The 13,020-nt window shown below is 40.2% G+C and overlaps 1 protein-coding gene across 10 annotated transcripts in view; it reads left to right on the forward strand.

Annotated features, from left to right (window-relative positions):
* Positions 1 to 13,020, forward strand: part of SEMA5B (semaphorin 5B) — a 578,355-nt gene that overhangs the window by 146,191 nt on the left and 419,144 nt on the right. For 9 of the 10 annotated variants that reach the window (XM_058195316.1, XM_058195280.1, XM_058195269.1 and 6 more), the window contains exon 2: positions 4,823 to 4,866. The exons of the other annotated variant lie outside the window; for it this stretch is intronic. The gene's annotated coding sequence lies outside the window, so the exon portion shown is untranslated. The remainder of the gene's footprint in view (positions 1 to 4,822; positions 4,867 to 13,020) is intronic. 10 annotated transcript variants of the gene reach the window in all.

Consider the following 13,020-nt stretch of genomic DNA (forward strand, 5'->3'; position numbering starts at 1 on the left):
GGTAGTGTATTCCAAGTATTAACAACTCTGTTACTGAAGTCATATTTTCTGCAATCAAGATTGGAGCGATTAACAGTAAGCTTAAACGTATTGTTTGCTCATGCATTATTGCAATTGAAGCTGAAGTAGTCTTCAACAGGAAAGACATTGTAATAGATGACTCTATGAGTTAAACTCAGGTCATGTCGAAGATGGCGTTTCAATGTAACTCATCAAGGAAGATTCTCCCTACAAATACTGTAACTAATGGATGCAAAGAATTTACCTCCAGCCACCTCCCCCTCCCCCGAAAGGGTCAGAAGGATGGCAAAGCTCATTTCTTTCTAAGACATTGTGGAGGAGATGAAACAAAGCATTGATCACCAGACTAGTGAATAGTTTCCGACTGAATCAGATCAATCCATCAATTATTTACTGTAGGATACCGTACTGGTAGTACAGTATAGTTTAGTCTAAATGCTATGTGACACTTTTGGTTTGGTTCCTATAGGACAGAAATAGGCTTTTTTTCCATGTCTGGGGATGGGATTCTACTGGTTTGCCACAGTTCAGGCGAACTGGTAGTAGCAGCGGTGCGAGGTTCCGCCCACCCGCCCGGACGTCATCACGGACTCTCTGTACATGCACAGAAGATTCTATGCATGTGCAGAAGCACTACATGCAAGTGAAGCATGCATGTGTGCATGCGTGCTCCCGAGTCTGAACTGATGTCGAAGGTAAGTGGAACCCACTACTGGATGGGATTTAATAATTTAGGAGTGGTTAGGAATTGGAGTGGCATATGCTGATGTAGAATAGGTATGACCAAGTTTTTATGGGTTGGTGGGTAGTTTGGTTATTTTCTCCTTTTTTTTTTTTACATTTAGGTTATACTTATTTAGGACAGATAGCACCCTGTTTTAAAGTGACAAGAAGCTATGCCATCCATTTTCAGCAAGTGTGATGAAAGACAGTTGTAAAAAATGGGGCTCGAGGGCTATCTGCTTGCCTTTGCCTCAGGCTGCCTACTCCTGCCGTAGGAGAAGCAGGATTTTTCCATTCAAAGATCAAAGATTACTTCAGTTTGCATAGAAAATGGTGTTTCTGAAAAAGACAAGTACACAGAGGGCTGAGAAAGAAGACCTCACAGCCTGCCCTGGAAGCCCTTATTTTACTTAAAATAGCTAACACAATGTGCTCAATAAAAGGTAGGAGGCAAGGGCTCAGAAAAAGATAGGTAGGTAGGTAGGTAGGTAGGTAGGTAGGTAGGTAGGTAGGAAGGAAGGAAGGAAGGAAGGAAGGAAGGAAGGAAGGAAGGAAGGAAAAAATCTGTTAATCAGTATGAGAAAAATATGTTAATCCCATCATATGAGATAATTGTAAAATGTAGTTATGTGTTATATCCAGAGGTGGGTTTCAGCAGGTTCTGACCAGTTCTGGAGAACTGGTAGCGGAAATTATGAGTAGTTCGGAGAACTGGTAGTAAAATTCTGACTGGCCCTGCCCCCATCTATTCTCTGCCTCCCAAGTCCAGCTGATTGGGAGGAAATAGGGATTTTCCAATATCCTTCCCCTGCCATGCCCACCAAACCATGCCCACCAAGCATGCCATGCCCACCAAGCCACGCCCACAGAACCAGTAATAAAATTTTTTGAAACCCACCACTGGTTTCATCCTTTGTTGTTGTGCTACAATGCTTAAACATAAGTGATGGATTTTGTTGGATTTGTTTCTTAGTTTTCTTGCAGTGGATGAGAATTAGAGGAAGAGCTTTTACCTCTCTTTAACCACACTTTCCTTTTCCTGACCAATCCTGGTAGCAGCAGCTGCCATAAGCAATGTATCTCAAGGACATCAGACTGGTTTATCATTTTTTAAAGCACACAGAACCAGTTACCCAGGAACCATAACATTGGGAACCTATTCCTTTATCATGGTGATAAAGAGCTAGGATAAGTGGTGGGCTGCTGGCAGTTCGGACTGGTTCGGGCAAACCGGTAGTTTCGACCAGCAGCTGGCCCTGCCCACACGCCCTGGCTCAATCACGTCCTATATAATTGCTGGTTTTTCGATGCCACACACAATCATATTTTTGGTTCTGGGAGAATCAGTTGTTACAGCTGGCTGCAGCCCACCACTGGTTAGGGTGCATAACTTTTTTGGTTATTCCCAGTTGATTTCCCAAGCCTTTAGTGCTTTGTCTTGAAGGGTTCGAGAATTATTGTACTAAAAACTTTGCAGCAGAGAAAATAAAACATGGCAAGAAACAATCCATTTGGCAGCTTTTGAAATTTAGACGCAAGAATGGGTCCAAAATTGTATTCAGAAATAAGATATTGTGTTTAAAGCTATCATAATGATACTCTTTGCCCATTCCCAGAGACTTTTAGGAAATGATTTAGGTGTGGTTCTTTGTGAAGGAGCTTTAGTCAAGTAGTTAACAGGTTTTGAATCCGTTTCCCCAACTTCATTCTTAACAGAAGTAAAAAAAAAGAAGTGTAATGCATCTTCAGAATAGGTCATGCCAACTAACATAATTAAGTGTGAGCTGAAACTAGATCCATAGGGATTTGTCAAAGAAAACCAAAACCATTAAAGCTGATTTTCAGAATAACAGTCTTATTTCAAACATTTAGGAATGTAAACCTTTGTGGATTCGTCTAATTTATGATGATGTATTCTAAGATATAAAGGCTTAATAATCTATTAGTTGTTAAGATGCTGTTGAACTAGGTTTTCTTTAATATTTTGTTTACTGAGCCAGACTGGTCTAATGGTTAAGGTATTGGGCTTAATTACATAGTTGGGAGACTTATGTGTTCTGGTCCAGGAGTCCCCAATCTTGGCAACTTTAAGACTTGTGGAGTTGAACTCTGGGAGTTGAACTCCACAAGTCTTAAAGTTGCCAAGGTTGGAGACCCCTGTTCTAATCTGCCTTAGGTATGAAGGCTGGGTGACCCTGGGCCAGTCACTCTCTCAGCCCAACTCACCTCACAGGGTTGTTATTATGGGGGAATAGCAGGAATAACTATTAGATATGTTCCCTGCCTTGAGTTGTTTATAAAAAAATAATAAAAGTGATGTGTATATACCATGTTTCCCTGAAAATAAGACCCTGTCTTATATTTTTTTGAACTCCGAAATAAGTGCTTTTTTTATTTATTTATTTATTTTTTACATTTATACCCCGCCCTTCTCCGAAGACTCAGGGCGGCTTACAATGTATAAGGCAATAGTCTCATTCTATTTGTATATTTTTACAAAGTCAACTTATTGCCCCCCCAACAATCTGGGTCCTCATTTTACCTACCTTATAAAGGATGGAAGGCTGAGTCAACCTTGGGCCGGGCTTGAACCTGCAGTAATTGCAGGCTTTGTGTTCTTAATAACAGGCCTTACCAGCCTGAGCTATCCGGCCCCTGAAATAAAGTGCTTGGACTTATTTTTGGGGAGGTCTTATTATTTTGGGACACATGGAGCAAGACGGGCCTCCTCTTGCCGTCTTACCTGATTTCCAGTTTTGCATTTAAATATTTTCAGGGAGGGCTTATTTTAGGTGGTGGGGGGGGGAAGGTTTATTTTAGTGCTTTCGCTCAAAAGCCCGATTGGGCTTATTATCAGGGGATGTCTTATTTTCGGGGAAACAGGGTATGTGCGTGTGCGTGTGTGTAGATTTTTAGAATCTAGGCTTAGGTTGCTTTGAAAATCAAGCATGAGGATTTTATTTATTTTACTCTTTTTTCTGAGTATCCTTTGGATGCTTCTGATGAAGTAAGCTCTAGTTGTAGAAGCTGAGGACTTTTAATATGTATTTTTATTTGAAAAAGTGCTGCCAGCTTCATGATTTTTGGCTACCATGGAGTAACCCGACTTTTCTTTTGCAACATGAGGATATTGTTCTTTCTCACAGTTCCCCTATTTGATGATTGCTCTTTTGTCTTATACCATCTCTTTATCTCCCTTTTTCTTGTCCACCAGTCAGATGTTTAATAAGGGATCCTATTTTCTTGAGGAAATAATAGGAAAAGTTCTGAAAATCCTAGCATTGTTTTGTGTTTGTACAGGTAGTCTTCAACATACAACAGTTTGTTTAGTGACTGTCTGAAGTTACAACGGCACTGAAAAAAGTGACTTATGACCGTTTTTCACACTTAGGACTGTTGCAGCATCCCCATGGTAACGTGATCACGATTCAGATGTTTGGCAACTGACTCATATTAATGACGGTTACATAGTGTCCTGGGGTCATGTGATCCTCTTTTGTGAACTTCTGCGTAGCAAAGTCAATGGGGAAGCCCGATTCACTTAACAGCCAGGTTACTAACTTAATAATAGCAGTGATTCACTTAATAACTGTGTAAGAAAGGTCATAAAAGGGGACAAAATTCACTTTAACATATGTCTCGCTTAACAACATAAATTTTGGGCTCAACTGTGGTCATAAAGTCGAGGACTGTCTGTATAAATAATAACATTTAACTTCCATGTCCATACATTTTATTCAAAAAAGCTAATAGAACTTGCATTCTAAACTTTAAAATTTTCTAGGACTATGAAATGTTTCTCACTTCTTCCATCTCTGTTTTTTCCTCTTTAAAAATTGCGCTGATGCATTGATCAGTACTCTTTGATATGAGCAATAGCAAAAGTAATAAGAGATTACTAAGTATTACAAATTACTGAACCAGGAACATTAATCGCTCTTTGCATCTGCTTGCTGAGGAACCTCTCTAGCAATTAGATTTATCTCCAGCATCTTCAGTGCCTGTGTTATGAGCTGACATTAGTCCTTATAAGTAAAATGGGACCCAAATTAATATTGATTTTTTTTTTTAAATGCAGGTATTGCCTTGAGACTCCTGGACCATAGTGGAATGCTGAATAAGGTGAGGTTGTAAAAAGACATGTAATTGTACTCAAGAGACCATGATCACTTTCTGGAATGCTAATATGTTATAGGAGACAAAAAAATATGATCAGAACTTTTGAACATCTTTACCTTGGTATCTAAAGCCAAGTGAAAAGTTTTGCATCTATTTTTTTAACCCATTCTTTCCCACTTCTGCATCTTTTCTCTAGTTCTGAATTTGCAAAAATAAAGGATTTTATACTAAGTCAGTTATGCTAGTATTAGATTCTGTCAGTTTTGTTACTGGTTACAGAGTTTTTATGAAGCTTGCCTAGGGATAATTAATGGACTAAAAGGAAAGTTGTATCATTCAATGTATACTTCACATTTTCTTTGTTATTGTCTCTCACAAAATTATCAATATCCTTTGCCTATTATCAGTGATGTTAACTTTTACCTATGTTTATGTGCAAATGTTATACTAACCTGTGTCTATGTGTATAATGTCAAATCTTATAAATAAGATCAAACACCACCATTTTATCAAAGAGAAAAACATGAATATAATATAAGTTTGTTTTAAGCAGATACTTGGAAGTCTTGAATGAATTGAATTTCATTTATTATAAAAGGATTTCTATACTTAGGATTCCCGAAACTCAGAAATTTCAATAGGCTGATTAATGTGTCACTATTGTTGGCATAATGCAATGTGTTAATGCTTAAATGTGAATGGAAAGAATATGGATCTTTAGCAGCTATGCATGCTCCCATGTACATTTCTTAAGAAAATAGCAGTATTACTTTATACCTGTAGTATTAAAGTAGATCAGCAGAAATTATAGATGCCATTTAATATTGTGACAGGGAATTGGAGTTTGCTCTTACTGAAGGAGCAGTTCTGCAATCTGTATTTGTTTATGTGTGCTGGCTTATGCTGATTTAAACAAGGTGGAAGGGGAAAGAGGTTTCTACGATGATGTCTCCGATGTGTGCCTTACCCATTATCAACCCAACTGAATACTTTTGTTACAGTTTTTTCTTTGCTTTCCTTTTATTTAATAGGTAATGCCCATCACCAGTATGTCAGTCCATCTTTTTGAAAACCAGAGATCCAACTTTGCAAATTAAGCAAGATAGTGCAAGATGTCACCCAATTAGACCTTAACCATTGTTATCTGCCAAGAAGATGCTTAAACATATACTTCAATTCAGCTATTGAAAGAAATAGGTTCTAAGAGTGATTACTATTAATTTAATTATACCAACTATGTGAGAAGATTGCAAGAGCATTTTTATGGAATTTGGTACACAGGATACTGAAGCTATAAATGTATAATAACAGGAATTAGCTTCTTCTTGTTTTTTCATCAATCTTAACTACACAATTAGAAATTTGAACTTTTATTTTTGAGCCAATTGCTTTGAGTAGACTCCAGCATTTTTTAAAAATAACAAAATAGCAATCTAGTGTAACATCTTGCTATTCCTGTTTGCTGAGTTAATTTGTCTGCAGGGTGACAGATGAAAACTTATGGGGTGTGGGTTGATAGCTGTAATATTTTTAGTAGTTGTTGACATTATTGTGGACTTTGTTTCTGTGGGAAGCATAGTTGCTGAATAGCATCATTTGGTTAGCCTGGCACTACTCTGAACTGTTGCTAAGCTGACTTTTCCTGCCAGCCGTCAGGATGTTGGGACAGTGTTGTTTTCCTAATGTTAATGTACCCATTAATTTTTAGACCCTGCAGCTGTCTCAGCTGAACAGTGAAACAGACAGGGATTGGTAAAATATCAAATGCCTGCCAACGTCTGTTTACATTTAGGGTTGATCTCCCTAAATTGGGTTCACCAATTAAAAAAAAGGAGGCTTTCAAGTTATGAACGTTCAGTGTACAGTTCCCATCAATGGTTTGTACTGTGAACATGTTCTCATGCGAGAGTTCATTCACTGGAAATACTTGTACTTTTTGACCTTCCAACAATTTTGGCTAGAGCAATAAATCAAATCTGAGGATTTAAATCTTCTCCATCTTGGCCATTAGCCATGAATAATATTATTTTCCATACATCTGTAATTAGCTCTATTGTTTGTGTAAAATATAAATGGTTAGAGATTACAGAGAACTTACTAATGGAAGATTTAATTTCTATTTGTTAATACATAATTTGTTCTGAAAAACAGAACATGATTGGTTTTTTGGGGAGGGAGGGGGGCAAAGTGTCTAAATGTCATGGAGGCAACTATTCATAGGCATTGCTGACTGATTTGGCTAGAACAAACTCTCGGTGTAATATAGAGATTTAAAAATGGGTGACTTTTGTTTTATCAGACAAAATATACCTCAAATATATCAGGTGTGTATTCCACGCAGGGTATCTGTCTGAGTGTGTGAGTGAAATAAACTACTAAAATAATTGAGGAAATTAAAAGGAAAAAAAAGAATCAAATCTATTGAAGTTGCAGCATTTAATTCCCCAGGTGGATTTTTAATTTGATTTTACTCACAGCAAGCTCAAATGAAAAAGTATTTGCATCATAATAAACAGAAAAAAGATATTACTTACTATTTATCCAACTGGATTTTTTTAAATGCCACCTTTTATCACTGTGTTTTTGTGGTGGAATCTGGAGCTGAGTTGAGGGAAGGGGTTTCTAGAGGCTCTAAATAAACATACCACGCTGATCAGCTCCTTATGTAGTTTTTGGTTCCTTGTACATGACAGTTTTAGTGTTTATATCAGATTCTGCTTTCTTTTTTCTGTCACTCATACATATTGGAATTGTATTTTGTTGTCTATCTTTGGAATTATGTGTAACAGTTTGACCAGTTTGTTACTTTAAAATTCAAAAAAAACTGGCACATCAATAAAAGAGGGTTATCCAAGAAACAAACAACAACCACAAAAACAAAACATACTTCCCAAATGACCAGAAAATTATGTTTTGATGATAATAATTACGGTGCCTTGGTTACCAGCACCACATACAAAATAAATAAAATTAAGAAACAGGCAGGGCTCTTAATGCTATTTACTTTATTCCATATATTGCTTATTCTATTATATAACTGAAATGAGATGTATATTTAATTACATGATATTGCAGAGTGTTTGGAATGGAACTTTGAGGAACTTCTAGCCTCAGAGTCTTCTTTCGTTGGGGGTATTACTTGGAATCCTGACAGCACATTTAAAATGTACCAGAAACAATGTGAAATAAGAAATAGCAATAAGTATTTTGGTGACAAGAACAGGCATGATTTGTTTTATAATATTTTAACAGAAAAATCCAATTTTATATACATATACATATACATATACATATACATATACATATACATATACATATACATACATACATACATACATACGTATGTATGTATGTATGTATGTATGTATGTATGTATGGTTTTCTCCCGTGTAAAATTGGAAGTGTCTTGGCGACGTTTCGACGAAGTCTCATTCGTCATCTTCAGGCTTCAGCTTCGTGCTTCTGGGAGCAATGTGTTTAAAGTCACTTTAAAGTCACAGGACATGATATTGACTTTAAAAAGACCAGAACTATTGCCAAAACTGAACACTTTAACAACAGAATAATCAGAGAAGCCATTGAGATAGAAAAACGTCCACACAGCATGAACAAACGAGATGACACCTCCCGCCTACCAGCCATTTGGAAACCCGCCCTTATTGACAAACGAGTCCCTAACACGAGGAATGACACCAGACCCACACTCACAAGGTCCACACAGGATGTCACCACCGCACATCCACCCAGAAAGCAGACCCAAACCCACACTGATCATGAAGCACGACCAAGGACCAGAAGCCAGACCGCAGCTGCAACATTAGCCATTTCAAACCCCTCCAATCCATTCATGCAGCAGACTGACACCCACTATGAAGATGTAGCACGACCACAAAGCCAAACAACAGCTATGCAGCTCACCAGCTCAAATCCCCCTGCAGCACAGACTAGACTGAGCACAACCAAGCCCCCACCAACACAGGACACACCCCCAGCCAATCAGAGCACAGAAAAACCCCCATCCAATCAGAGCACAGCCAAGCTCCCACCCAATCAGTTCAAACCCCCACTAGCAGTTAAAAGGAAGAAACAGCTGCGATCACACATTGCTCCCAGAAGCACGATGCTGAAGCCTGAAGATGACGAATGAGACTTCGTCGAAATGTCGCCAAGACACTTCCAATTTTACACGGGAGAAAACCCGAACAACCAAAGACCTATATACAAACACCCGTGAAAACCTCAGAAAACAAATATATATATATATGGTTTCAAATATTCCTTTTTTGGGGGGAAAGGTAACTGAGAATGATATTGTGATCCCCAATACCATTTGTTTCAATAACACTGCTTTTCTAGATCCTTTTCAGTATGGTTTTCAACTAGTCTAAAAAGCTTGAGAACGGCTGCTTTGAGGTGTTGTGTTAACTTGTAAAACTTTGAATGGCTTAAGGCAGTGATGACTAATCTTTTCTGGACTGAGTGCCCAAAGTGCGCCACGCGAACCCCCAAAATGCAATGCATGCGTAACCCCTGTGCATGTGCCCTGCCCCCGTGCATGCATGTGTGGCCCTCTGCATGTGCCCTCCCCGTGCATGCATGTGTGGCCCTCTGCATGTGCCCTCCCCGTGCATGCATGTGTGGCCCTCTGCATGTGCACAGGTCCCCACATGCTCCCCACCTCCCATGGATCTGCACACACCCCACACCCACTCATGCACTCATGGCCGCTGCATTCCCCCCGCATGTGTGGCAGAGACCCAAAAATCAGCTGGCCGGCAGGAAGTGCACACATATGCGCAGCAGAGCTGAACTGGGGTGGCAGCTCGTGTGCCATCAGAGAGGGTGCTGCGTGCCACCTCTGGCACAAGTGCCATAGGTTTGCCATCACGGGCTTAGGGCCTGACTATCTAAGGAACAACTTTCTTGTTATGAATCTGTTAAGATTGACAGGTGAGGCCCATTTGAAGATACCCTGTCTTTCCTAGGCTTTCAGATACAGAGAGCTTCAGACTCCTGTTAGCTAAGTAAGGGGGGGGGGAGAGAAAGAATAGATTCCAAGGAATTCAGTTGAATAAATTTCTTAGCAAAATCAGTGAAGAATGTTCAAGAGTAGAGTTGTTGTTTTCCAGAAGACAAATTGGCCATTTTTTCCAGTTTCCCCCAATCAAGAAATTCTATTTGGAATAGAAAATTTCCTTGTTTCTAAGGGATATATGATTCATATTGAGTTATTAGATCCTGAATTTTTTCTGGAATTCCAGATTCTTATCCAGCAAGAAACTGAAGTAATGTACAGATAATCCTCGACTTATGACCATAATTGAGACCAAAATTTCCATTCTAAGTAGGACAGTTGTTAAGTGAGCTTTGGCCTATTGTATGACATTTCTTGGCACAGTTATTAAAGTGAATCACTGTAGTTGTTAAGTTAGTAACTCAGTTAAGTGAATCTGGTTTCCCCATTGACTTTGTTTGTCAGAAGGTTGCAAAGGTGATCACCGTGACCCCAGGACACTGCAACCATGATAAATATGTGTCAGTTGACAAGTGTCTAAATTTTGATCACGTGACCATGGGGAAACCATGCCACAATGGTTGTAAGTGTGAAAAACAGACATAAGTCACATTTTCAGTGCTGATGTAACTTCAAAAGCATACTAAACAAATGGTTGTAAGTCAAGGACTACCGGTAATTTTGGAAACTGTACAAAAGCTAAGGATTCCCTGGAGAAGAGCCTAATGCTGGGAACAATTGAGGGCAAAAGAAGAAGGGGACGGCAGAGAATGAGGTAGCTGGATGGAGTAACTGAAGCAGTCAGCGTGATCTTAAATGGTCTCCAGAAGATGGTAGAGGATAGGTGGCCTGGAGGAAAGTTGTCCATGGGTGTTGTGTCTCGCTCGCTCCCCCTGCCGCAGCCGGGCCCCTCTTATCTCCTGCCAGACGCTGATAGTTCAGAAGAATGTCCTGGCATGCCTCCAGCCCCCAGCCCTGGCACCATGCCCGGACAGGCCGAACAAACAAACCTGAGATTACCAACAGCTGGAGATGAAACGATGCAATGGATAGATCCTCGCTTCCGGAGAATGGAGAGGTGACATCACCAAAAGGAAGGGAGGGGCAGGCCTGGGTAAGTGCTGAGTCATGGAGCCACACCCCATGGCCTATATAAAGGATCTGCTTTCTGGCATTCTCTGAGTCAGGCAAAGTCTAACTTGTATTGCTGAAGTCACTTCCTGGTCTCCTGCCTGCCTTGAGAACTCTGATAGGACTTTGGCAGAGCTGCAGAGGCACACTTGATACGGACTTCCCCGACCTGGCCGTCAGCGGAGGAGTGGGAGACGACAATGGGGTTGCGATGGGTCAGACACGACTTTGCACTAACAAAAACACAAAAACTAGAAGTTGCTGGATATAGCTATTAGTTGTAACACTCAGCTTGTCGTCTGGTTGAAATGTTTACTCTGGGCAGTCACCTGGTTGTGATGCTAGTCTATATTTAGTTCTTATACTGGAGCAAGATATTGGACACCCATTTGGTAGCATGACAAGAGTGATTCCAGTGATTGTTGTGCATCTACTGTAGTTCATAACCTATGACTAGCAAAATTAAGGTTCAAATTCTAATGACTCTTTCTCCTACTCAAGGAAAATAATGGACTAGAAGTTAATCTCTTTTGGGCATTAGTGACTCTTTTCAACAGTCTTGTGTTTTAGTAACAGATTGATCTGGTATCAGGTTATTTGTGACTGTCTGAGCACTGGGTCTTGTGTGCCTTCTCCTATATTTCTCATAAGCTATTCGTGTTCATATTATTGGAAGTTGTGTTTAGCTCTCACTCCCTAAGTGCTGAGGAAATGGGTAAATATGGATCCATTTTGCCTGTCTTAAAAATGTTAAGTGACAATTCTATTTATTTTACTACTTTTTTTTTTTTTGCTTTTCAGTTTGGCTCTCTATCTTCAGAGCAAAAATATGGCATTATAATAATAGCAACAAGAATAATGTACCACAGAAAGTGGCTTTTTAAATATACATTTTAAAAAGGAAGCATGATTCATGACAGCAACATTTCCAGGTGGGGTGGGAGAAACAGGGAGGAGCAGCAAATAAACAATGTGATTCTTTAAGCCTTTTTTCTCCTTATCTAGCTGCCTTCAGGTTCACATTCAAGTTATCAGTTTCAGCAAGAATGGTGAATGATTGGGGGGAGGGGGGGCTGTTATATTTTTTAGGAATAAGTAGTCTGCCTTTATTATACCCAGAATTTTTGAGGAGTTAAATATTCTTGGAACCCAAAGGTTAAGCAGATCAAACTGGATTAAGTTTTAGTTGGGAAACCTCTAGTCTAGAGCAGCGGTCACCAACCGGTGGTCCATGGACCACTGGTGGTCTGCGAGAAAATTTTGGTGGTCCACAGAAAAATTATTTGCATTTTTTATATTGCACTAAATCAGGGGTCCTCAAACTACAGCCCCTGGGACAGATATGTGCAATGAACGTTTGTGTTGCTGCAGAGTGTCTTCCCCTTTGGAGTCTTTTTGTGTGAGTCAGAGGGGGATAGAAATTGCAACTTGGGGTCTGCTTTGGCCTCCTGATGCAGGGCTTTGGCTGAAGGCTGGAGGGAAGTGCTGCTGGTGGCAAAGAACCAGAGGGCCTCTTTCCAATGGGACTGCCTCATGGCCTCAAACTGGCTGTCCATCTCAGCCAACTGAGGTCCCAGGCGCCTGTACCTGGCCTTGCACGCAGATCTTTGCTCTGCTTGGAAAGCCTATGCTCCTAGTCCTCAGTGAGGTGCTTCTACTGAGCCTCCTTCTTGGTCAGATCCAATTTGAACTGAGCTGTTTTGCCAGCTCTTTCTCATGGTGGCTGCTTAGCTCCAACAACTGCTTCCTGTTGGGGCCCTAAGGAGTCCGGGTGGGGAGGCGAGGAGTGGCTGGGAGGGGAGGGGTGAGTAGAGGCTGGCAAGGTACCTCTCGACATGACATTGAGGTGGCCATGCCCACCCAGTCACATGACCACCTAGCCATATTACTGGTCCGTATGATTTAAAATTATAAATTTAGTGGTCTCTGAGGTTCAAAAGGTTGGGGACCCCTGGTCTAGAGGATACCAAGCTGTGGCCTATAGTGGAACATCAACATCTTCTGAAAAGGCA

This window comes from Ahaetulla prasina, chromosome 1, assembly GCF_028640845.1.
Source record: "Ahaetulla prasina isolate Xishuangbanna chromosome 1, ASM2864084v1, whole genome shotgun sequence".
NCBI classification, from domain to species: domain Eukaryota; kingdom Metazoa; phylum Chordata; class Lepidosauria; order Squamata; family Colubridae; genus Ahaetulla; species Ahaetulla prasina.